General features: G+C 43.0%; 1 long non-coding RNA gene across 1 annotated transcript in view; it reads left to right on the forward strand.

The window, feature by feature from the left end:
- The first annotated feature begins 5,505 nt into the window (after positions 1–5,505).
- Positions 5,506–25,944, forward strand: part of LOC132657634 (uncharacterized) — a 29,264-nt gene continuing 8,825 nt past the window's right edge. Inside the window, exons 1-2 of the long non-coding RNA XR_009596082.1 lie at positions 5,506–5,737; positions 9,943–10,040. This is a non-coding gene — a long non-coding RNA (uncharacterized LOC132657634). The remainder of the gene's footprint in view (positions 5,738–9,942; positions 10,041–25,944) is intronic.

Genomic DNA, 25,944 nt, shown 5'->3' on the forward strand with positions numbered 1-25,944 from the left:
GAATCTCTTATCTACATGTTGTTTAGTTGCTCAGTCATGTCCCACTCTTTGCAGCCCTGTGGTCTGTAGCCTACCAGGCTTCTCTGTCCATGGAATTTTCCAGGCAGGACTACTGGAGTGAGTTGCCATGGCCTCCTCCAGGAGCTTTTCCTGACCCAGGGATTGAACCCACATCTCTTACGTCTCCTGCATTGCTGGCAGGTACTTTACCACTGAGCTATTGAGGGGAAGCCCAGTACATAGCACACTATGTTATTATTCAGTTTAGTTCAGTTGTTCAGTCGTGTCTGACTTTTTGCGACCCCATGGACTGCAGCACACCAGGCTTCCCTGTCCATCACCAGCTCCTGGAGCTTGCTCAACCTCATGTCCATCAAGTTGGTGATGCTCTGTTATCCCCTTCTCCTCCTGCCTTCAATCTTTCCCGCATCGGGGTCTTTTCTAATGAGTCAACTCTTCGCATCAGGTGGCCAAAGTATGCCTGCCAGCTAATCAGGGACTATGCTTAATCAGTTCACCAATCAATCAATCAGAAATAAACCAGCATGTTCCTATCTACTGTGAATTTTAATCTGTTTCCCTTGGCAAGTCTAGGCTTTGAGACTGGCTGTGATCCACTCCTGACTGTGTCTGTTTGTCTATAAGCAGCTTGAGACTGAAGTCTATGCCAGGAAAAGCACCATGAACACACTTGCTGTTTAGTAGAGACTCAACAAGTGAGGTTGATTCTCCTTATTCAGTAGCTCCGAGTATATGCATATACAATTGTAACCCATCACATATACCCAAACAGATAATATATACTTAAAAAAATGTATTTGGCTGCATTGAGCCTTAGCTGTGGCATGTGGGATCTAGTTCCCTGACTAGGGATAGAACCTGGGCCCCCTGCATAGGGAGCATGGAGTCTTAGCCACTGGACTACCAGGGAAGTCCCAATAGACATTCTTTAGTATTTTAAATGCTTTTATTTGCATGAACTCTTCCAGAATCACAGAATGCTTGGCCTAAAAGAGAGTTCATGCTCTAGTTCAGTCACTTAGCTGGGGTCACACACAGGTGAACCTCAGAACTCAGGCCCCCGACATGAACATCCTCAAGGATGATCTCTTTTGCAAAGCTGGATAAGTCTGCATCTCCAACTACAAGGAGAGAACAGAACTTGGCCTTGAGAGTGAGGGATTGTTGCAGACACGGAGCCCATAATTGAAGATAATAGTATTGAAATGAAATTAAAAAGAGATTATTAGAGACTTATTCAAAAAGACAAGTTACGGGGACTCAAATTGCATTGAGATTCCATTTCATCTCTAATAATCAAGGGAGGGTGAAGTATGTGTGTGCAGGTCTCCACAGAATGAGGCTGGGTTAGAAGACGGTGATGTCATCACTATAGTTGGCTTTCAAGAGTATAAAATCCTACAGTTTCCATTATAGAGGCAGAAGGAGCAATTCAACTTTCAGGGAGTACACTCGTGTGTATACAGGTGTACAAGACAGAGACAGTAAGGGGAGAGTAAAAAACAGACAATTCTGCAATTTTGGCCAGTAATTATCATGAAGTTAGGGAGGAGAGCTGCTACGAACAGGAAAAGCAGGTTCATCCCATGATGCTGGATCACTGGGCACATGGGCAGAGACCTCCACCACTGACTCCACCTCCAACCTTTCTTGTTTTGCTCCATAAGCCAGAAAAGAAACACCACTTTGCCAAGTCTGCCTCCACCCAATTATGCCCTGGCTTCCTTAACTCCAAGAAAAGAGAGGGAATGTGAGTCGGATGAAAGACTGATGTCTTGGTAAAGCTTTCCCTCTTTATTCTACTATTGTAGAAATGTTTAATAATTCAATCATAGCTCCATGGGATGAATTAGGAGTTTGGATTGATATATATATACACTATTGATACTGTGTATAAAACAGATAACCAATGAGAACCTGCTGTATAGCACAGGGAACTTTCCTCAATGCCCTGTGGTGACCTAAATGGGAAGGAAATCCAAAAAAGAGGGGTATATGTATACACATAGCTGATTCACTTTGCTGTGCAGCAGAAACTAAAAGCTCCAATACTTTGGCCCCCTGGTGTGAAGAGTTGACTCTTTGGAAAAGATCCTGACTGTGGAAAAGATTGAAGGCAAAAGGAATAAGGGGTGGCAGAGGATGAGATGGTTGGATAGCATCATCGACTCAATGGACATGAATTTGAGCAAACTCCGGGAGATAGTGGAGAACAGAGGAGCCTGGTGAGCTGCAGTCCATAGGGTCACAAAGAGTTGAACTTAGTGACTGAACAACAACAGCAGCAGCATCAGAATCTAGCACAGCATTGTAAATCAACTATACTTCAATAAAAAAGCCACCCCTCCAAGTCAGGTTTATTGTAGACCTACTAAGGACAAGAAACACAGGTGCTAAATATTTAATACCAAGGACTATAGTAAGTACTAAACAAGACCAGGAGTTGACTGTGGCTCAGATCATGAACTCCTTATTACCAAAATCAGACTGAAATTGAAGAAAACAGGGAAAACCGCTAGACCATTCAGGTATGACCTAAATCAAATCCCTTATGAGTATACAGTGGAAGTGAGAAATAGATTTAAGGGCCTAGATCTGATAGATAGAGTGCCTGATGAACTATGGACAGAGGTTCATGACATTGTACAGGAGACAGGGATCAAGACCATCCCCATGGAAAAGAAATGCAAAAAAGAAAAATGGCTGTCTGGGGAGGCCTTACAAATAGCTGTGAAAAGAAGAGAAGTGAAAAGCCAAGGAGAAAAGGAAAGATATAAGCATCTGAATGCAGAGTTTCAAAGAATAGCAAGGAGAGATAAGAAAGCCTTCTTCAGCAATCAATGCAAAGAAATAGAGGAAAACAACAGAATGGGAAAGACTAGAGATCTCTTCAAGAAAATTAGAGATACCAAGGGAAGATTTCATGCAAAGATGGGCTCGATAAAGGACAGAAATGGTCTGGACCTAACAGAAGCAGAAGATATTAAGAAGAGACGGCAAGAATACACAGAAGAACTGTACAAAAAGGATCTTCACGACCTGGATAATCACGATGGTGTGATCACTCATCTAAAGCCAGACATCCTGGAATGTGAAGTCAAGTCGGCCTTAGAACACATCACTATGAACCAAGCTAGTGGAGGTGATGGAATTCCAGTAGAGCTATTTCAGATCCTGAAAGATGATGCTGTGAAAGTGCTGCACTCAATATGCCAGCAAATTTGGAAAACTCAGCAGTGGCCACAGGACTGGAAAAGGTCAGTTTTCATTCCAATCCCAAAGAAAGGCAATGCCAAAGAATGCTCAAACTACTGCACAATTGCACTCATCTCACATGCTAGTAAAGTAATGCTCAAAATTCTCCAAGCCAGGCTTCAGCAATACATGAACCGTGAACTCCCTGATGTTCAAGCTGGTTTTAGAAAAGGCGGAGGAACCAGAGATCAAATTGCCAACATCCTCTTGATCATGGAAAAAGCAAGAGAGTTCCAGAAAAACATCTATTTCTTCTTTATTGACTATGCCAAAGCCTTTGACTGTGTGGATCACAAAAAAGTGTGAAAAATTCTGAAAAAGATGGGAATACCAGACCACCTAACCTGCCTCTTGAGAAATCTGTATGCAGGCCAAGAAGCAACAGTTAGAACTGGACATGGATCAACAGACTGGTTCCAAATAGGAAAAGGAGTACGTCAAGGCTGTATATTGTCACCCTGCTTATTTAACTTATATACAGAGTACATCAGGAGAAATGCTGGACTGGAAGAAACACAAGCTAGAATCAAGATTTCCGGGAGAAATAACAATGACCTCAGATATGCAGATGACACCACCCTTATGGCAGAAAGTGAAGAGGAACTAAAAAGCATCTTGCTGAAAGTGAAAGAGGAGAGCGAAAAAGTTGGCTTAAAGCTCAACATTCAGAAAATGAAGATCATGGCATCTGGTCCTATCACTCCATGGGAAATAGATGGAGAAACAGTGTCAGACTTTATTTTTTTGGGCTCCAAAATCACTGCAGATGGTGACTGCAGCCATGAAATTAAAAGATGCTTACTCCTTGGAAGGAAAGTTATGACCAACCTAGATAGCATATTCAAAAGCAGAGACATTACTTTGCCGACTAAAGTCCGTCTAGTCAAGGCTATGGTTTTTCTAGTGGTCATGTATGGATGTGAGAGTTGGACTGTGAAGAAGGCTGAGCACCAAAGAATTGATGCTTTTGAACTGTGGTGTTGGAGAAGACTCTTGAGAGTCCCTTGGACTGCAAGGAGATCCAACCAGTCCATTCTAAAGGAGATCAGCCCTGGGATTTCTTTGGAAGGAATGATGCTAAAGCTGAAACTCCAGTACTTTGGCCACCTCATGCGAAGAGTTGACTCATTGGAGAAGACTTTGATGCTGGGAGGGATTGGGGGCAAGAGGAGAAGGGGACGACCGAGGATGAGATGGCTGGATGGCATCACTGACTCAATGGACGCGACTCTGAATCAACTCTGGGGGTTGGTGATGGTCAGGGAGGCCTGGTGTGCTGCGATTCATGGAGTCGCAAAGAGTCGGACACAACTGAGTGACTGAACTGAACTGAAGAACTATAGAAGACATCTGCTCAAAGTGTGGTCCATGGACCTTCAACCTCAGCATCCCTGGGAGCTTTTAGAGATGCAGAATCTCAGCTCTCGCCTCAGACCTAATGAATCAAACTCTTCCTTTTAATAAGAGCCTCAGGTGAGAAGAACAGGCTTTGGAAGCGCTAACCAAAGGCTGTATCATAGGAGTATTTTTGTAGACAAGTTTGAGGAATCAGGTAGTTAAATGGGAAGAGAGCCTCACAAGAAGATTAGAAATGATAAGCTTTTAATTTGTTTTTTAAAATAATTCTATTTATTTTCGGCTGTGCTGGGACTTTGTTGCCGCTTAGGCTTTTCCTCTAGCTGCAGCGAGTGGGGGCTCCTCTGTAGTTGTGGGGTGTGGGCTTCGCATTGCGGTGCATCTCAGGGCATGAGCTCTAGGTGCAGGAGCTCAGTTGTGTGGTTGTGGGCTCAGTAGTTGCAGCTCTAGGGTGCAGACTCAGTAGTTGTGGCTCATGGGCTTAGCTGCTCTTGGGCGGCTATGTGGGATCATCCTGGACCAGAAATCAAACCTGGGTTTCCTGCGCTGGCAGGCAGATTGTTTACCACTGAACCACTGGGGAAGCCCAGACACTATCAGCTTTTTAATCCTTTGTGGAACATTGCTTGACTTTACTTCCTGGTGAAAGCCCAGTATCACTTTGGTCCCATTAGAGCCTGTAACTTTGGGAAGGACACCTTTTTACCATGGTGAGAGGCCAAAAGTGGATGAAATTAAAAGTAGTGTTCAGTAAGACACTCCCAGAAATAGTTTGTTGGGCCTTGGAGGTGGTGTGGACTGCAGGTCCCACGTCATCAGACCAAGGCATGAGAAACTGAACTGGTAACCTGAGAAAACATGGGTGCGTGAATTTGTAGCCATACTGTGGGTGTTATTTTATATTCTACCCTTTTTCCCTCTCTCCCTGCATTTGTGAACATTAAAAAATCTGCATTTCTCTCTGTTCATCGCAGACTTGCTTTTCACCCACTCTCTGTCCCGGGGCTGATGACATCTGTTCCTTCATGTCACACTCTGGATGGTGGACAGCTCTCAGGATTGCTCATGTTCCCACGCGAGAAGGGATGTCTCCACAGTCATCTTGGTGAGCAGCGGGTGCCTGCTGAAGTCCTGGGGTCTGCAGGAAATAGCACTGATGTTACGTGATGTAGATGGTAGAGAAGCCTGGGCTGAACCTGAGCTGCTAATGAGAACATCGCCGTGCCCTGGAGTCTCCCTGCAGCAGCTCAGAGGTGAAAATGAGATCCTCCCTCAAGACAGTCCGTTGTTCATTCCCACCAGCTGATCCTTCTCTCCTAGGTTGTTTTCAACCATCCAAACCTTGTTTTTGAAGATGGCGGCTTCTTAGTGCCTTACCATGATTGCAAACCCACTGTTCCCCTTGTAAAACAAGCATTTGTGCTCAGTCGTATCTGACTCTTTGCGATCCCATGGACTGTAGCCTGCCAGTCTCTTCTGTTCTTGAAATTTTGTAGGCAAGAATACCGGAGTGGCTTGCCATTTCCTCCTCCATAGGATCTTCTGGACCCAGGGATGAACCTATGTCTCGTGCATTAGTAGGCGGGTTCTTTACCACTGCACTACCTGGGAAGCCCTGTAAAACAAGGCCGTTGCCCCAATAACTTTCTGTGCACTCTTTAAACCCCAATTGTTTTTCAAAAAGTTTCCAGGAAAGTAGAAATGAGTGTGATGAACAAAGGTATACTCCTTATCTAAATTAACCAAATATCAACATTGTGGTTGTGTATGTGTGTGTGGGGGTGTTGTATGAGGAAATGATCAGCTTTTAAAATCTTTGAGGAACGCAGCTTGACTTGCATACCCCTTGAAATTTGAATTGCTCCTTCAATATATTAAGAATTGTGGCATGTATTCAAAGCAGCATACAGAGGAAATTTATAGCTTTAAATGCTTATATGGGAAGAGAAGAAAGGTCTGAAACCAGTTATCTAAGCTTTCACCTAGAAAAAGAAAAATAAATTAAGTCCAAAGCAAGGAATTTAAGTAGTAAAGATATGAGTCAGTTCTGTTCAGTCACTCCGTCGTGTCCAGTTCTTTGTGACCCCATGGACTGCGGCATGCCAGGCTTCCCTGTCCATCACCAACTCCTAGAGCTTGCTCAAACTCATGTCCATTAAGTTGGTGATGCCATCCAACCCTTTCATTCTCTGTCACCCCCTTCTGCCTTCAATCTGTTCCAGCATCAGGGTCTTTTCCAGTGAGTCAGTTCTTCGCATCAGGTGGCCAAAGTATTGGAGTTTCAGCTTCAGAGTATATATATATCTTAGAATATATATATATATATATATATAATATATATATATATACACACAGTGTGATATATATCATTGTGTATATATACATATATATATGAAATAGAGACTAGAAAATGAGAGGAACAATGAAAACAAAAGCTGGTATTTTTCAAAGAGCAACAGAATTGATAAACCTCCAGCTAGACCATGAATAAAAGAGAGAAGACCCAAATTACTGATATCAGGAATCCAAGAGGGACTTCATTACTGACCCTTCAGGACAGTAATGACTGTGACAAACACCTCTCTGCCCTTAAGTACATTGACTTAGATAAAACAGAAAGATATCTTCTGTGTCCTTTGTAATGAGGTCACAATGCAGAGTTCTTTGCTGCGTATTAGAACAGGCACCCAGTTCCACGATCTCTTACTTCATTCTGACTAATTGCCAATTAGAGCTCGGCATTCACTCGAGTCTCTGGTTGTCACCTTTCTCCGATGCCCTAACCTTTGCTGGCCCTCCTCCACTGAGTGTAATACGCAGAGAATTAGATGTAAATGAGGATATATCCATCTGGAAATGAATTTTCTTCAGAAATATTTGCAAAGGGGGAGTAGGTGGGAGCAACACTTAAATGTCAGTAATAAATGTTTCAGTTTTCAACTCAGGAAGAGCTTCAGAGACGCCCTGTTTTGCCCTTTCAAAACAATAGGACTAGTTAACTGTCCCTTTTGGAAGAGGAGCCCCCTGAGTTTATAAAAATAGGTTTTACACAATGAAGGAAATTTGAATGTTTGTCAAGGTCATTTGTTCACTTAAATATTTATTGAGTGCCTACGGGTGTTAGGGACAGTCTTGACTTCTGAAGATTGAAGAGGGAGCAGGACAGTCACGATTCTTGCCTTCAAAACAGCATCTTTCAGAACAAATGATGAACTCATTTCCTTTTGAGAGAGCATCATTCCTGTTCCCCCTTCACTTGGAAGATTAAGTGTTCGGTTAGATGTGTAAGAACTGGCAGATCAAAGACTGTTCTTTTATAATTTTTAAAGCCAGCAGGGAAGCCCAAAAGATATGATAAGATTAGACAAATAACGCCAATTGTCCTCTATAGCGATAAGTAGCAATTTTCAGTCTTAATAGCAATATATCAGAATGCAACTCAGGTCTCTTGAATCTGAAGCACCTGCCAGGTAGGCTGGAGTAAGCTGAAGATGGATAAAGAGGAAGTGGCTGGACCAGTGGGATGACCCATTGCTATAAGAGGGAAAGACCAGGGTACATTAAGGACATCCACGTCCAATCTTGGGGGCCACCAAAAGACTCAGACATCAAAGTTCACACTTAGTGTAAGAGGTGAGGATGAACAGGACTCATCTATTTCCAGTAGGAAATAAGCTCACCATTTCTCTGGGGGATGTTGCTGTCTTGTTCAGTCTCTAACATTTCTCTCTCTAAATCTCAGATGAAGATAAGATTTCCTGTCTCTCTGCATACATGAAGGGATGGTTGTTTTTCTTCCCTTTTCTTGATCATGCACTTAAAAAGAAAGTATGTTTATTAAAACTTTTCATTTCATACTGGAGTATAATTGATTAACCATGTTGTGATAGTTTCAGGTGTACAGCAAAGTGATTCATTTATATATTTATACATTCGTTTATTCATTATACAAACACGTGTGCCTCTGTGTGCTCTGTGCTCTGATGCTGAATTGTGTCTGATTCTGCAACCCCATGGACTGTAGCCTGCCAGGCTCCTCTGTCCATGGGATTCTCCAGGCAAGAATATTGGGGTGGGTTGCCATGCCCTCCTCCAGTGGGTTTTCCAGGGGATCCCGACCCAGGGATAGAACCTGCATCTCTTGTGTCTCCTACATTGGCAGCCAGATACTTTATCACCTGGAAAGCCCCAACGCAAGTACCTATTCTTCTTCCAATTAAACAACAAAACACTTTAAACAAATACGTTCTTTATGATTGTTTCCCTCAAGCAAAGACCTTTGATGGATGGTTTAATATCCTCCCCTCAGATAAACTTCTGATAGAATGAACAGGAGGGCAGAAAAGCTTTGAGAACACCAACATAACAAGACAGTTTCTTAGTACACTCCATCAAGACTTAACTCCAAATGGTATCGCAGCCCTGATAGCCTTAGCACATCTGAGAACCTTTACCCCTGTCTGGCCTGTGCAGGAGGAAATATGAGCAAGCTGTCCCGAGGACAATGAAGTAAGGACAAGGCTGAGGGGAGAGAGACCTGGCAGGCTCAGCTGGGTCCCCGCTGCCCCAGACTGATCTATGTCTTCCTTAGCAGCTTCACTAAGAAATGTGCATGAATATCCATCAGCTTGTTCAACTTGAAAAGAAGAAATATGAATGAGAGTCTGGCTCAACAATATCTAGGGAGTATTTTCTGGAACATGGTTCTGTACTGAGGTCTGTTTTTGGGTCCTCACTACTAAAACAGAGGAGAGTCACTCCACCCTTCTCTGTGACCCCTACACAAATCGAGGAAATAGAAATCACACAATTCAGTCTGGGAGACAAACCTTTACATTCTTGAGATGCTATAGAAATCAAGTAGTTATGATATGAGTTGGATATATGTCAGTGTCCTTATTAGGTAAGACAATACCTAGTCTGTCGACAACAAATGACCCAGGGAGGTAAAAGAGATATATTGATGAAGCCTGCATGTAGTGACAAAGGGTGTGAGTTATTCCTCTTCTTAGAGCTTTTTCCCTGGATGTTAAGAATTACTGTTTTAGTTGGGAGGCTGGCATTTCCAATTTGATCAACGCTTTTTGAGGACAAACCACATGAGAGGTCCTGCAAGGGACATAAAAATGAACAGCACTGGGACTTATCCTCAGGGCTCACAGTGTATGTGTGTGTGTGTGTGTGTGTGATTAGAAACAAACAAACAAAAATAACTACCAGAAAAGCTACCATAGATTGAGTACTTCATCTGCCCAGCACTACTCACAGTTATTTCCATTTATTTATTTATATTTTCTATTTATTTTTTAGACTGGTTGCATGGCATGTGGAATCGTAGTTCCCAGACCAGACACTGAATCCATGCCCTCTGCATTGGGAGCTCAGAGTTTTAACTACTGAATCACCAGGTAAGTCCCTCCAAGTTATTTTTAATCTCATTTAATCCTTTCAACAACCATGTAAAGTAGGTATGATTCTCTATTTATGGTTAAGTGATTTTCCCAGTTCAGTTCAGTTGCTCAGTTGTGTCCAACTCTTTGCGACCCCATGGACTGCAGCATACTAGGCCTCCCGGTCCATCATCAACTCCCAGAGTTTACTCAAACATATATGTCCTTTGAGTTGGTGATGCCATCCAACCATCTCATCCTCTGTTGTCCCCTTCTCCTCCCGCCTTTAATCTTTCCCAGCATCAGGGTTTTTTCCAGTGAGTCAGTTCTTCATGTCAGGTGGCCAAATATTGGAGTTTCAGCTTCAGCATCAATCCTTCTAATGAATATTCAGGACTGATTTCCTTTAGGATGGACTGGTTGGATCTCCTTGCTGTCCAAGGGACTGTCAAGAGTCTTCTTCAATACCACAGTTAAAAAGCATCAGTTCTTCAGTGCTCAGCTTTCTTTATAGTCCAACTCTCACAACTGTACATGACTACTGGAAAAACCATAGCTTTGACTAGACTTTGTTGGCAAAGTAATGTCTCTGCATTTTAATATGCTGTCTAGGTTGGTCATAACTTTCCTTCCAAAGAGCAAATGTCTTTTAATTGCATGACTGCAGTCACCATCTGCAGTGATTTTGGAGCCCCCCAAAATAAGGTCTGTCACAGTTTCCATGGTTTCCCCATCTATTTGCCATGAAGTGATGGGACCAGATGCCATGATCTTAGTTTTCTGAATGTTGAGTTTTAAGCCAATTTTTTCCGCTTTCCTCTTTCACTTTCAAGAGGCTCTTTAGTTCTTACATTCTGCCATAAGAGTGGTGTCATCTGCATATCTGAGGTTATTGATATTTCTCCTGGCAATCTTGATTCCAGCTTGTGCTTCATCCTGTCCAGAATTTATCACAGTATACTCTGCATATAAGTTAAATAAGCAGGGTGACAATATACAGCCTTGATGTAGTCCTTTTCCTGTTTGGAACCAGTCTGTTGTTCCATGACCAGTTCTAACTGTTGCTTCTTGACCTGCATACAGGTTTCTCAGGAGATAGGTCAGGTGGTCTGGTATTCCCATCTCTTTAAGAATTTTCCACAGTATCTGGTATAGTCAATAAAGCAGAATTAGATGTTTTTCTGGAACTCTCTTGCTTTTTTGATGATCCAATCACATTGGCCACTTGATCTCTGGTTCCTCTGCCTTATCTAAATCCAGGTTGAACATCTGGAAGTTCACAGTTCATGTACTGTTGAAACCTGGCTTGGAGAATTTTGAATATTACTTTGCTAGCTTGTGAGATGAGTGCGATTGTGCAGTAGTTTGAGCATTATTTGGCATTGCCTTTCTTTGGGATTGGAATGAAAACTGACATTTTCCAGTCCCGTGGACACTTCTGAGTTTTCCAAATTTGCTGGCATATTGAGTGCAGCACTTTCACAGCATCATCTTTTAGGATTTGAAATAGCTCAACTGGAATTTCATCACCTCCACTAGCTTTGTTCATACTGATGCTTTCTAAGGCCCACTTGACTTCACATTCTAGGATGTCTGGCTCTAGGTGAGTGATCACACCATTGTGGTTATCTGGGTCATGAAGATCTTTCTTGTAAAGTTCTTCTATGTATTCTTGACACCTCTTTTTAATATATTCTGCTTTTGTTAGGTCCATACCATTTCTGTCCTTTTTGTGCCCATCTTTGCATGTTAATGTTCCCTTGGTATCTCTAATTTTCTTGAAGAGATCTGTAGTCTTTCTCATTCTATTGTTTTCCTCTATTTCTTTACACTGATCACTGAGGAAGGCTTTCTTATCTCTCCTTGCTATTCTTTGGAGCTCTGAATTCGAATGGGTATGTCTTTCCTTTTCTCCTTTGCCTTTCGCTTCTTTTCTCAGCTATTTGTAAGACCTCGTCAGACAACTGTTTTGCCTTTTTGCATTTCTTTTTCTTGGGGATAGTCTTGATCAGTGCCCCCTGTTCAGTGTCATGAACCTCCATCCATAGTTCTTCAGGCACTCTGTCTATCAGATCTAATATGACAAAACACGGTCCACTGGAGAACAGAATGGCAAACCACTTCAGTATTCTTGCCTTGAGAACCCCATGAACAGTATGAAAAGGCAAAAAGATGGGACAGTGTAAGATGAACTCCCCAGGTTGGTAGGTATCCAATATGCTACTGGAGATCAGTGGAAAATTACTCCAGAAAGAATGAAGAGATGGAGCCAAAGCAAAAACAACACCCAGTTGTGGATGTGACTGCTGATGGAAATAAAGTCTGATGCTGTAAAGAGCAATATTGCATACGAACCTGGAATGTTAGGTCCATGAATCAAGGCAAATTAGAAGTGGTCGAAGAGGAGATGGCAAGAGTGAACATCGACATTTTAGGAATCAATGAACTAAAATGAACAGGAATGGTTGAATTTAACTTAGATAACCATTATATCTACTACTGTGGCCAAGAATCCCTTAGAAGAAATGGAGTAGCCATCACAGTCAATGAAAGAGTCTGAAATGCAGTACTTGGATGCAGTCTCAAAAATGACAGAATGATCTCTGTTTATTTCCAAGGGAAACCATTCATTATGACAGTAATCCAAGTCTATGCCCCAATCAGTAATGCTGAAGAAGGTGAAATTGAACGGTTCCATGAAGACCTACAAGATCTTCTAGAACTAACACCCCCAAAAGATGTCCTTTTCATTATAGGGGACTGGAATGTAAAAGTATGAAGTCAAGAAATATCTTGAGTAACAGATATTTAGAATGAATGAAACAAGGCAAAGGCTAATAGAGTTTTGCGAAGAGAATGCACCAGTCATAGCAAACACTCTTTTCCAGCAACACAAGAGAACACTCTGTACATGAACATCATCAGATGGTCAATACCAAAATCAGATTGATTATATTCTTTGCAGCCAAAGATGGAAAAGCTCTATACCATCAGCAAAAACAAGACCAGGAGACGACTGTGGCTCAGATCATGAACTCCTTATTGCCAAATTCAGACTTAAATTGAAGAAAGTAGGGAAAACCACTAGAGCATCCAGGTATGACATAAATCAAATCCCTTATGATTTTCCCAGGGTCATGTGCTAATAAGTGATGGGTCACAGGAGAATTCCTAGCTAAGTGAGAGGGGGGGCTCAGAGGAGGAAATAATCACATCTGAATAAGAAAATGTCAAGAGCTTCATCAGGGAGGATGTCTTTGCAAGGCTTAGACATCAGGGAAAAACTTTGAAAGGCAAAGACTGTGGTTGATTGGGGGGGGGGATGGATTCTTGGTGGAGGCAATATTTGAGCAAAAGCCGAGGGTGTTCATGGAACAGCGAGACTGATGGACTGTGCTGTGGTGGGGTGCGGTGAGAGATAAGCCTGGATAGAACATTTTGGTGATGACAGCTGCAATGTAGGGGACATTAACGACTATGGTCTTAGCTGTACTCTGAGGAGGACTGTCAGGATTAATATTGGAATCCAGGAGTGCAGGAAGCAGTTAGGAATGTGCCCTAAGAATTTCATTAAAGGTAATGAGAGTCTTAACTAGGGCAGTGGCTTTGGGAGTGGATGGCGTTATGATTTTTAAGATGAGCATCCTGTGGGTTACTTGGTTTTAGGATTCCCAAGGAAGAAATTGTGCCTATTTCCACTGAGTGAACCCTGACTATAAATACTCTGATGTATAATATGGTTCTACTAATTCTTCTAGAAATTATACTAATATATGTCAATACTTTCCAAGCAATGTTGTTTCCAAGTAGCTTCAGGAGCTATCTGCTGATGCTAAAGGCAAGCACAGGTGGTAGCATCAGCTCCCAGCCCGCAGTCACCTGGGCGAGGCCAGCAGCTCAACCCCTCACTCACAGGCTGCAGTGGGCAGACGGGTGGATGCTGTACTAAGGGATTAATCTCAGGAGGCTAAGCCAGGTCATACAGGGGTCCTTCTTCTCAGGTGTCAACTATTTAGTTCAGTTCAGTCACTCAGTCATGTCTGACTCTTTGCGATGTCAACTGTATATGGTGGAAAACTAACTTCCTCTATGAAAGTTTTCTGCAGGCTGGTCTTTTCCTTCTTGATGCTGCTGTGTCACCTCGTATGTCCTCTCATGAGACCACTTATCTCACGTCACCATTACTGTCTCTTTCCCCAGCTTCTGCCTCTATTATCTTGTGAGTTTCCCAAGGTCAAGGACTGTGCCCTGTTTAATGGAGGACTTTTACCCCAAAGCCGAGAACTAAGGAGTTGAAGCTGACTGAAGGAGGATGAGCTGTTAGAAGGAGCACACCATTTTGGGGAACCAACTTTCACCAACAGGGACCAGGATCAGAGTGACAGAAGCCTTGTGGAGGAGGGCAGACCGTGGTGGGAAATGTCAAGATTCCCTGCTTGTTGAGTGCACCTTCTCCTTCCCATCCTAGAGCTTCTCCTATCCACCACTTTTTTTGTTCAAACCTTGGAGGGTTTTTTTTTCTTTTAAATTTTAATTAATTTGTTTTTTAATTGAAGGATAATTGCTTTTCAGAATTTTATTGTTTTCTGTCAAACCTCAACATGAATCAGCCATAGATGTACATATGTTCCCTCCCTTTTGAAACTCTTTCCCATCTTCCTCCCCATCCCACTCCTCTAGGTTGATACAGAGTCCCTGTTTGAGTTCCCTGAGACATACAACAAGTAAACCTTGGAGGGTTTTCAGCTTGGTATTTACCACAGAGTTCATTCCCTTTCAAAACTAGAGGAGCTTGGCAGATTGTCCATGAAAACTATGCTTTTCGCCACAATGCAGCCAAATTCCTCCAGCCATAGTGGAAGGAAACTTTTGACCTTCTTGGTGTGAAAATGAGGAAGGAGGTGAGTGTTGGAGGACAGCAACAAACAAAATCTGTGGGGTACCCACCGTTCCATCTTTGAGGAGACATTGGGCAGAATTCATCTGACCAAATTTTGTTCTTGGGAACAGATGAGGTTTTGTTATCCTTATTTTACTGAAGATGTACCTGGGCCCAAGGTTAAGAGGCTAAATCATTTGCCCAATGGCTAGTAAGAACCCAAACCTTATGACTTTGAAGGCAAGATTCGTTTTATCAAACTCTCAGAAGCTACTTGAGCAATAAAGAGATCACTTGAGGTTCCTTCGAGGAGTGAGTCAGCGTCCCGACTGTTTCACATTGACGTAAATGCCTTTCTTTTCTGGGCTCTGGGATGATCAGAAGTCATCTTAGATGTAGACACATCACATTGTTAGGGCCAAAGGAAGGGGGATATGGACTGTCACGCCCTCCCCGCCCCCCCGCCCCTGCCAGGGGTAAAGCCATTTCCTGCCGTCCCAATACCCTTCCATAGGAAGGCGTTCTATAGAACAGTGCTCTAGACAAATGGCATCCTTTCCTGAAAGTTCAGTATCTTTTAACTTTGCTGAATACTCACTAATTCTATTTCTTTTTGTTACAAACTCAACAGCAAACTCATTAGTAGCTTATTAGCCAGGGCTGTTGAAGCTGAGCTGATGCGGTTAAGGAAAATTAGTTTCTGAAGTTCGGTCAGTGCTGGAAGTGATCCTTGTTGGGGCTAATGAGAGCTTGATGAATGCCACGGCACAATTGGCAAATGCTGCCAATCAGAGACAATAAGACCATTAATGAATTTCAATAATTCCAACAAAAAGGTCACACATTAGTCAGGGATAGGATGAGCAGGAGGAGGATGTGGGAGTCAGAGAGTAATCTCAACAGGAGTTCAATAAATTTGCCAAGTTTTGGAAAGGAAACAAAGTGATGCTGAAGCCAACATTTCTGGGCTATGGTAAATACAGTAAAGAAATCCTGATGCTAAATGTTAAAGAGGTACGTTAATTCTTGATAACTTTATGATTTTGATAGAAATGATTGGTAAGCTTGGATTCACACGGAAAGGGAAAAAAGGGGAAAATTTCCACTTGTAAATCTCTTAACTCTATCCTTAGCCATTGACTCTCTCATGCAATTCTTGTTATAATTCTATGAGACAATTAAGGCCTTTCAGTCTAGGGTGGCTTTATGTGTTACTTAGTTCAGTTCAGTCGCTCAGTCATGTCTGACTCTTTGCAACCTCATGAACTGCAGCACGCCAGGCCTCCCTGTCCATCACCAACTCCTGGAGTTCACCCAAACCCATGTCCATTGAGTTGGTGATGCCATCCAACCATCTCATCCTCTGTCGTCCCCTTCTCCTCCTGTCCTGAATCTTTCCCAGTATCAGGGTCTTTTCCAATGAGTCAGCTCTTTGCATCAGGTGGCCAAAGTATTGCAGTTTCAGCTTCAACATCAGTCCTACCAATGAACACCCAAGACTGATCTCCTTTAGGATGGACTGGTTGGATCTTCTTGCAGTCCAAGGGACTCTCAAGAGTCTTCTCCAACACCACAGTTCAAAAGCATCAATTCATTGGCGCTCAGCTTTCTTTATAGTCCAACTCTCACATCCATACATGACCACTGGAAAAACCATAGCCTTAATGAGACAGACCTTTGTTGACAAAGTAATGTCTCTGCTTTTTAATATGCTGTCTAGGTTGGTCATAACTCCTTTCAAGGAGTAAGTGTCTTTTAATTTCATGGCTGCAATCACCATCTGCAGTGATTTTGGAGCCCAAAAAAATAAAGTTAGCCACTGTTTCCCCATCTATTTGCCATGAAGTGATGGGACTGGATGCCATGATCTTAGTGTTACTTAGAGGCAGCACAATGATGGATGACTAGGTGACTGTGCCATCTCCGAAGCCTGCCTTTAGCCTCCAGTTTGAATGCTGTAAAATTAGATCCATGAACCTATACAGCAAGGGACTTTGGTTCAGTTAGACCCCAAATAATAAAAGACCCCTGTCACAGGCACCCCACTTTATAAATACCTGCACTTCCATCTTACTTGAGTACTCTGGACTGAAAGGAAATCAAACCAGTCAATCCTAAAGGAAGTCAACCCTGAATTTCTTTGGAAGGACTCATGCTGAAGCTGAAGCTCCGATACTTTGACCACCTGACATGAAGATCCAACTCATTGGAAAAGACCCTGGGAAAGATTGAGGGCAGGGGGAGAAGGGGATGACTGAGGATGAGGTGGGGTTGAATGGCATCTTTAACTCAATGGACATGAGTTTGAGCAAGCTCCAGGAGATAGTGAAGGACAGAGGACCCTGGTGTGCTGCAGTCCGTGGGGTTGCAAAGAGACGGACATGACACAACTTAGCGACTAAACAACAACCACCATCTTGCCTGAAGAGGTCATTTCTTCTCTTTAGCTGATTAATTCCTTTGGAAAACTTCAAAGGCAGAATCTGTGAGGCTGAAGCATTAAAATACATATTTTTGTTTAAATTTACATAGTGTAGAATTGACACATTTGTGTGGGTGTGATGTTTCAAGCTTTGCTTGCCAAGTAGCAAAATTTCCATTGTATTTCACAAAACAAAAGACCCTTGCAGGCAGCCTTTCAGACAAAATAACTACTACCAGAAAAAACTTACATGCCTGATGAGGAGTATCACTCAAGTCCAGAGCAAAAGCCTCTGCTGGAGAGCAGACATGATAGACAATCTGTCTGTACATGCACTTTGCCCTAAATGAGAGACATGCACTTTGTCCTAAGTGCGTGTAACGTTGAGATCTATTTACTCTTGTAGATGTGTGTTCTTAAGCATGTTTTATTTGGCTGTTTCCTACAATGCTTATGATTCCCACATATGTATAGTCATATCTTTGGCAGTACCTGTCTTCTAATTCAATTGTCCACAGTCCTTTTCAGTGTCTTTTCTGCATCTCACGCTTCACTTGTACAGAACTGAACTCTGATTTGGGCTGAAAGTTTCAACCCTCTAATCAGTGACTGGTTCCCCTGGCAACCAGCCCACCTGAGGGCTTTTTCCAAAAGTCACCTTATTAGCATAAACTGAGGTATGGTTGCAAGGAGTAGGGGCCCTGGTTCGATCCCTGGTCGGGGAACTAGGTCCCAACAGGTGGCTCAGTGGGTGAAGAATCTGACTGCCAATTCAGGAGACGCAAGAAAAATGGGTTTGATCCCTGGGAGGGGAAGATCCCGTGGAGTAGGGAAGATCCCTTGGAACAGGGAAAATCCCCTGGAACAGGAAATGCAACCCACTCCAGTGTTCCTGTCTGGAAAATTCTATGGACAGTGGTGCCTGGAGGGCTACAGTCCGTGAGGTTGCAGGGTCAGACAGGACTGAAGAGAACGAGCACTCCTGGAGTCCTGGGGCTATGTGCTTATGGTCCTCTAGTAGTTAATATCTTCCATTGTTGGAGATGGGGAGGTTTTTAAATCTGCAAAACAACTCAGGAAAAGTGCATTAAATACTATTATCTAGGTACTTTATAGAAGAGCTAAAGCAAAGGATGGAGGTGGGGGGAGGCCTGTTGTGGGGAGGCCTGTCCTGGGAAGGCCATATGAAGTCCTGCTTGGCTACACCTGGGCTTTAAGGTACAGGAGTCCTAGCCTTGTTGAGAGAAAAATAAAATGTTAGGATCTAGCTTATGGTGCCTGCTATTTAATACATATTTGTTGAGTGAATTTGTTATTGTTAACCATTTCATGTATAGGTTTATATTGTGGGCACAAAATTGTAGACTTATACAAGTGCATTTAATGGCAAGGAGGATCCTAAAGGTCTAAATTGTAAAGCTCTAAATCAAATCCTATAAATTCACAGGAAGATAAAAAAAAGCAGTAGAATGTTGGGACCAGGGCCTCTGAACTCATCAGTAGGAACTGAGCTCAGGGGTATGGTTCTGGGGTGCTCTTTGTGCTCAGCATATTTTAGGGATGTGTAAGATAGCATATTCAAAAGCAGAGACATTACTTTACCAACAAAGGTCCATCTAGTCAAGGCTATGGTTTTTCCTGTGGTCATGTATGAATGTGAGAGTTGGACTGTGAAGAAAGCTGAGCACTGAAGAATTGATGCTTTTGAACTGTGGTGTTGGAGAAGACTCTTGAGAGTCCCCTGGACTGCAAGGAGATCCAACCAGTCTATTCTAAAGGAGATCAGTCCTGGGTGTTCTTTGGAAGGAATGATGCTGAAGCTGAAACTCTAGCACTTTGGCCACCTCATGCGAAGAACTGACTCATTGGAAGAGACTCTGATGCTGGGAGGGATTAGGGGCAGGAGGAGAAGGGGACGACAGAGGATGAGATGGCTGGATGGGATCACCGACTCAATGGACATGAGTTTGGGTGAACTCTGGGGGTTGGTGATGGACAGGGAGGCCTGACATGCTGTGGTTCATGGGGTCGCAAAGAGTCAGGCATGACTGAATGACTGAACTGAACTGAACTGAAGGGAGCAATTGTAGGTGACAGAAGTAATTAAAAGGAAAGGCACAGAGGTGGGAAGCGTGAAGCACAATCCAATATGGTTATGGAGCACTCAAAAATATGAACATGGAGCTGTCCAGATCAATTTCACTAAAAATTTCCACCTTCATTATCTCAACTCTTCTGCATAACTCATTATTTTAAATTCAAAAAATGGCTATTATTACATCACCTTTAAACCGTGATGACATTTTAGAAGATTAAATATTTGTCTCAAACTCATGTAGAGCTACTTTCAAGTAGGTATCCTCATAATATCTTCTGACATAAATGAATACTTTTGCTATAATTTTAGGGCACATTTCACTTTGCTTAATACTGTATGATAGGACTTCCCAGGTGGCACTAATGGTAAAGAACCTACCTGCCAAAGCAGGAGACGCAAGACACACAGGTTTTTGATCCTTGGGTCGAGAAGATCCCCTGGAGGAGGAAATGGCACCCCACTCCAGTATTCATGCCTGGAGAATCCCATAGACAAAGGAGCCTGGCAGGCTACAGTCCATGGGGTTGTGAAGAGTGGGACATGATTGAGTGACTGAGCACACATCCAATATTACATGATAAGCATCTTGCTCTGTATTTGTCTTCATGTATCTTAAAAAAATGGCTGAAGAATATTTCCTGAAGTTGCTATATTTTGTCTCTCCTCAATTTGTAAGTATTTTGTATTTAAAGATTTTTTTCTCTCTCTTGTGACTGCCTTGGTACACAATACCTTTAGTTAGATAGCTTCCCCCCACTCTTATTTCTGAAGTATTGGCTTGGGAATAAAGCCCCAAGATTCAGTTCAGTGGCTCAAAGCATAACATTAAAAATTCTTATTGAAGTATAGAGTTCATCTGCAATGCTGTGTTAATTTCTTCCATACAGCGGAGTGACTCAGTTATGTACATAAACTGGTAGGAGGCTGAAACCTCAGCCAGAGGGGTCAGGAGATGTGCTAGAGCTGAGAGGGGTTGGGAGCAGGGGGCCCTGCCCGCAGGAAACTTTGAGAAGCTCTGCCAACCAAAAATCCATCCATCTCAGCGTCGCTATCTGTGGAAGGCAGGCACCATCCCCAGGTGGGGCTGTGATGTCTAATGAAGGCAGGAATAAGGCAGGTCCTGATAGGTCTCTGAACTCATCAGCAGGAATTGAGCTCAGGGGTATGATTCTGGGGTGCTCTTTGTGCTCAGCATATTTTAGGGATGTGTAAGGGAGTAATTGGAAGAAGCACAAGCTGGAATCAAGATTGCTGGGAGAAATATCAATAACCTCAGATATGCAGATGACACTACCCTTATAGCAGAAAGCAAAGAGGAACTAAAGAGCCTCTTGATGAAAGTGAAAGAGGAGAGTGCAGGCCTGGCGTGCTGCAATTCATGGGGTCTCGGGGAGTCGGACATGACTGAGCCACTGAACTGAACTGATAGGTCTCATTCTCCAACTGGGGTGACTGGACAGACTTATACTTCAAGTTTTCTCTGCTCCCTCCCTTCTCTCCTGTCAGGATGTGGACGGGAGAGTGGGACTTCAATTGTATTAAGCCCAGCATTGTGACTGATCTGTGTTCTCTGCATCTGGAAATACAATCAGGATCAAATCTGATCACTGAGGAACAGAGAAACTCATTTAAGTCATGGGCTGTGCTGGGCAGTTCTATCACTTTCCTTGGGGAAAGGAGGTGGTACTGGTCCTACGCACCCAGAGAAGGGACAGGGCTTCTGTCGGGAGGATGGATAAGAGAGGTTAAAACAGAGCAGGGATGCTGCCTGGGGCAGCATTTCTCCACACATCTCTCCACCCGTGCGAGGTTCATGAGCAGTGCTGTGCTTCCTCCTGGCGAGGACCTGTGTGTCTATTCTCTGTCCTCATCCTTGGAGCCCTGAGAGCAGGCAGGGTGTCACTTTAGGAGCTGAGCTCAGAATTATTTCCCCACTGTCTGATCGTTGCATCCATAATCAAGCCATTAGATATCTCCTGCCCTAAGACTCGGAGAAGGCAATGGCACCCCACTCCAGTACTCTTGCCTGGAAAATCCCATGGACGGAGGAGCCTGGTGGTCTGCAGTCCACGGGGTCACGAAGAGTCGGACACTACTGAGCGACTTCACTTTTACTTTTCACTTTCATGCATCGAAGAAGGAAATGGCAACCCACTCCAGTGTTCTTGCCTGGAGAATCCCAGGGATGGGGGAGCCTGGTGGGCTGCCGTCTATGGGGTCGCACAGAGTCGGACATGACTGAAGCGACTTAGCAACAGCAGCAGCAGCCCTAAGACTTGTCAGTCTTAGATGCAAATGCCATGGAATGAGTAATTCCTCCAACCATCACTGGAAGGGGGAGTCTTGAAAAGCTAAACAAGGAGGTGATGGGAAAAAGCCATTTAGGGGAGAAAGAAGAGGAGCTAAGAGTGAACTCAAGACAAACCAGACCAGCTTCACAACCTCGTCCTGTGGTGGCTCTAATTCCAAACACTGCTGGGGTAATTTCCTTCTGAAGTTGGTGTGTTAGGGAAGTGAGAAGAATAAGCTGGGCTGTTGGAGCCTCTGGTCTATGGAAGCTCACATTCTAAGACTTCGAAGAAATCCCCTTCTTTTCTTTGCTAATGTTGAAACTTACTTCATGATTTTCTTTTAATGCTATTAAAATAATATAAACTTGAGATTTCCCTGGCAGTCCAGTGGTTAAGACTTCATCTTCCAATGCAGGGGATGTGAGTTCAATTCCTATTCAGGCAGCTAAGGTCCCACATGACTTGTGGCCAAAAAACCAAGGCATGAAACAGAAGTGATATTGTAACAAATTCAATAAAGGAGTTTAAAAGTGGTCCACATCAAAAATTCTTAAAATACACACACATAAAGTCCATGCAGGAGAAACCACACCTATCTTGTTGGCACTGTAGCCCTGGCACGGACAATAAATTGGTGAGCAAGATGTGTGAACCGCCCTATTTTTCAACCTGTAACACCTCCAAGGGAAGCAATTTCCAAAGATTGGCTGCCCACCGTGTAAAGCAATGCTTCTTTTGCTTTGTTCTTAAAAAAGAAATCAACATTTCAGTTTCAGAAGAAAAGGTGGTTCCTTTGTAAGTGATTTTCAATTTCTCTCTTTCCTTTTTTAAAAAATTGTTTTTGTTTAAAGCAGTACAGTGATTTGAACAAGTACAAATTTACTTAGAACTTTAATACAGAAAACGTACATGAAACAGGCTGCTTCATTCACAGTGGGGCAAACTTCCCCTTCATTAACTCCACAAGGCAGCTCAGATGGTAGCAGAACCCTGGCCCCCCTGGGAATTCAAACAACCCCTGGACCTTCCAACTCTATCACCTTCTCCATGAGTGTCTCTTTCACAAACACCCCATAAATGTTTAAAGAAGCAGAGTTCACATTCTCCTTTCATCCATTTTAGATGGATTTTATACTCACCAATGTTAGGAAATGATATTTTTAAAAAAATCTAAGCTTATTTTTTTTTTTAAATGCTCCATCTCTGTTTAGGAGAGCCTTCAGTTCAGTTCAGTTTGGTCACTCAGTTGTGTCCGACTCTGCGACCCCATGAATCGCAGCACGCCAAGCCTCCCTGTCCATCACCAACTCCCGGAGTTCACTCAGACTCACGTCCATCGAGTCAGTGATGCCATCCAGCCATTAGATGACTCTAAAGTGACTTGAAATTCAGTCACCTCTTTTCAAAAACCAGTCATAGTCTTTGCTTGTTTGTTTGTCTGTTTAGAGTCAAGCTCCAAATGAAAAAGTGAAGAGATATAAAATTCTTGGTTGTTTTATCTGATCATTTATCTAACTTTATATGACTAGGTCTTTGGAATGAGTAGAGTTTAAATTTAAAAAAAATTCATTATTTTCCTTCTGAAAACACACTTTTAAGGAGCAGCTTTAGGTTCACAACAAAATTGAGGGGAAGATACAGAGATTTTCCACTCTGCCTCTACCCCTCAATGTGCACAGCCTCCCCCACTATCAATATCCCCCACCAGACGGTACATTGTTGCAATCAATGAACCTAGGTTGACACATCACCACCTAAAATCCAGAGTTTACATTAGGCCTTGCTCTTATCCTGTGAGCAGTATTCTGTGGGTTTGGACAAATGTATACTGACATCTATCCATCATTACAATAGCAAATGTAACTAGATCGCTGCTCTAATAATCTTCTCTTTCACCTGTTCATCCCTCCCTTTCTCAAACCTCCCCCCCCCCCGCCCCTGGCATCGACAGATCATTTTACAGTCTCTGTAGTTTTACCTTTTCTAGGATGTTATGTAATTGGAATCACAGGCTGTAGCTTTCTCAGATTGACCTTTCACTTAGGAGTGCACATTTAAGCTTCCTCAATGTCTTTCACAGCTTGATAGCTAATTTATTTTTAGTTGTGAATCATATTTCTTTTGTCTGGATGGACCACGGTCTATTTGTCCATTCACCCTCTGAAGGACATCACGGTTGCTTCTGGTTCTGGCATTTGCAAATAGAGCCACTGTACGTCCCGGTGTAGGTTTTTGCATGGACAAACATTTTCAGTTCATATTAGCCAATACCTAGGAGTAGGAGTGTGATTGCATCAGGATATGTTTAGTTTGGTGAGAAACTGCCGGTCTTCCAAAGTGAAGCTATTGGCCGCTTACTGTCTGTTGTTGCCTCTGAGTCTCATTTCCTTACCCTATAAGCAAAGATTTTGAAAGTAAACAGACCTGAGCTCTGTCAACTACAAACTAGCACTTGCCTTGTGCTTCTGCAAGGATTATATAATGTGCTGCTTCAGCAGCTGACTTCCAACACCCCCTGAAAGGCGCTCAGGGGGAAGAGCAGAAATGAGGTGCTCTGTGCTTGGGGAAAACTGGCAGAACGGGTCTTCAGATAGGTATTTTCAGGAGCCAGTTTTATGAACCTAACTTGTATCTCCTCATATCTAGAAAAGCACTAAAATCCTTCCTGGTGAAGACTGCTCCTCGTGACTAGCAACACTTAATAAAACCAGTAGAAATCATCTGAAAAAACGTGCTTGATTGTACTCCCCCTTCACCAAAACCACATATATACTGACCTTCCCCTCTGCCTCTTTCGAGCAGTTTCTCAGAGCTGCAGTCCTCATTTTGCCCCCAGTAGAACTTAACTACCAACTCTCACGTTGTACATCTTTTTCAGTTGACAGTTCAAATCCTAGTTCTCTCATTTACCAGCTTGCCTTTAGTGAGTTACCTTCTCAAAGCTTTTGTTTCTTCATGTGTATAATGGAGAACACTGTATTTATTTGGCAAGATTTTGGTGAGGATTTAATGAGGTTGTATATATGCAAGTGACTTCTGCCTGGTAGGAAACCAGTAACCGGGAGCCATCCTTCCCTCCTCTGCTTTGAATAGCCAAGAGGCATGGCACTGCCTCCAGGATTTCCTCTAAGCTTGCTGGGGAAGAGGGGATTGTTAACCACTCCAGAGAAGATGGCTGTGATTCACTGATTCAGTGTTCACAGCAACTCTTTCAAACATCATTGCTATAAATAATGAGAATCAACGGTATCCAAAAATTTCTTTTTCTCTATCCATTTCTGGGACCTAATACCATTTGATTGTACTGTGTTATCCTCCTTAACCTATTGTTGGGTTTGCTTATTTTGTTGAGGATTTTTATACGTATGTTCACGAGGGATATAACACTGCACTTTCATTTTTTGGTGATATCTTTTTGTGGTTTGGTGTCAGGGTAATAAGATTTTAAATTATGAATTAAATTTCACTTATAAATATATGGCTAGGATATATAGGGGGGCTTCCCTGGTGACTCAGATGGTAAAGACTCTGCCTGCAATGCAGGAGACCTGGGTTTGATCCCTAGGTTGGGAAGATCCCCTGGAGAAGGGAATGGCTACCCACTCCAGTATTCTTGCCTGAAGAATCCCATGGACAGAGGAGACTGGTGGGCTACAGTCCAAGGGGTCACAAAGGGTGTATAGAGGACACGAGCTCTACCCTCTTGGTAAAATTTAAGTACACAATACAGTTTTTACTTTGTCACTATGCCTTACATCAGGTCTCCAGAAAGTACCCATCTTGTACCCTGAGCTTTGTACTCCTTGACCACCCCTAGGCACCCACCCTTCTGCTCTTTGCTTCTATAAGTTCACCTATTCTAGATTCCACACACACCCGAGATCATGCAGTATTCATCTTTGTCTTATCTCACTTAGCACAATGTTCTCCAGGTTCACCTGTGTTGTCTCAAGTGGCAAGAGCTCCCTCTTTTTACGACCAAAGATCAATAATGTCATTTCCCTGGATCCTGCCCTTTGGGAAACTAAAGATTTAAGGAGGACTGGGGTCAGAGGTTATTTACATCCTGTGTGTGTGTGTGTGTGTGTGTGTGTGTGTGTGTGTGTGTGTGTGTGTGTATAAAGAATGAAGCTCTGAGTCATGAAGTCCCTGCCGAGCTTGCATCGGGGATCAGATGCGGAAGTCCGGGGGGACATCTATGCTGTCACAGCAATTGTCAACCATCTGTTGAA

This window comes from Ovis aries, chromosome 13 (genome assembly GCF_016772045.2).
Source record: "Ovis aries strain OAR_USU_Benz2616 breed Rambouillet chromosome 13, ARS-UI_Ramb_v3.0, whole genome shotgun sequence".
NCBI lineage: Eukaryota > Metazoa > Chordata > Mammalia > Artiodactyla > Bovidae > Ovis > Ovis aries.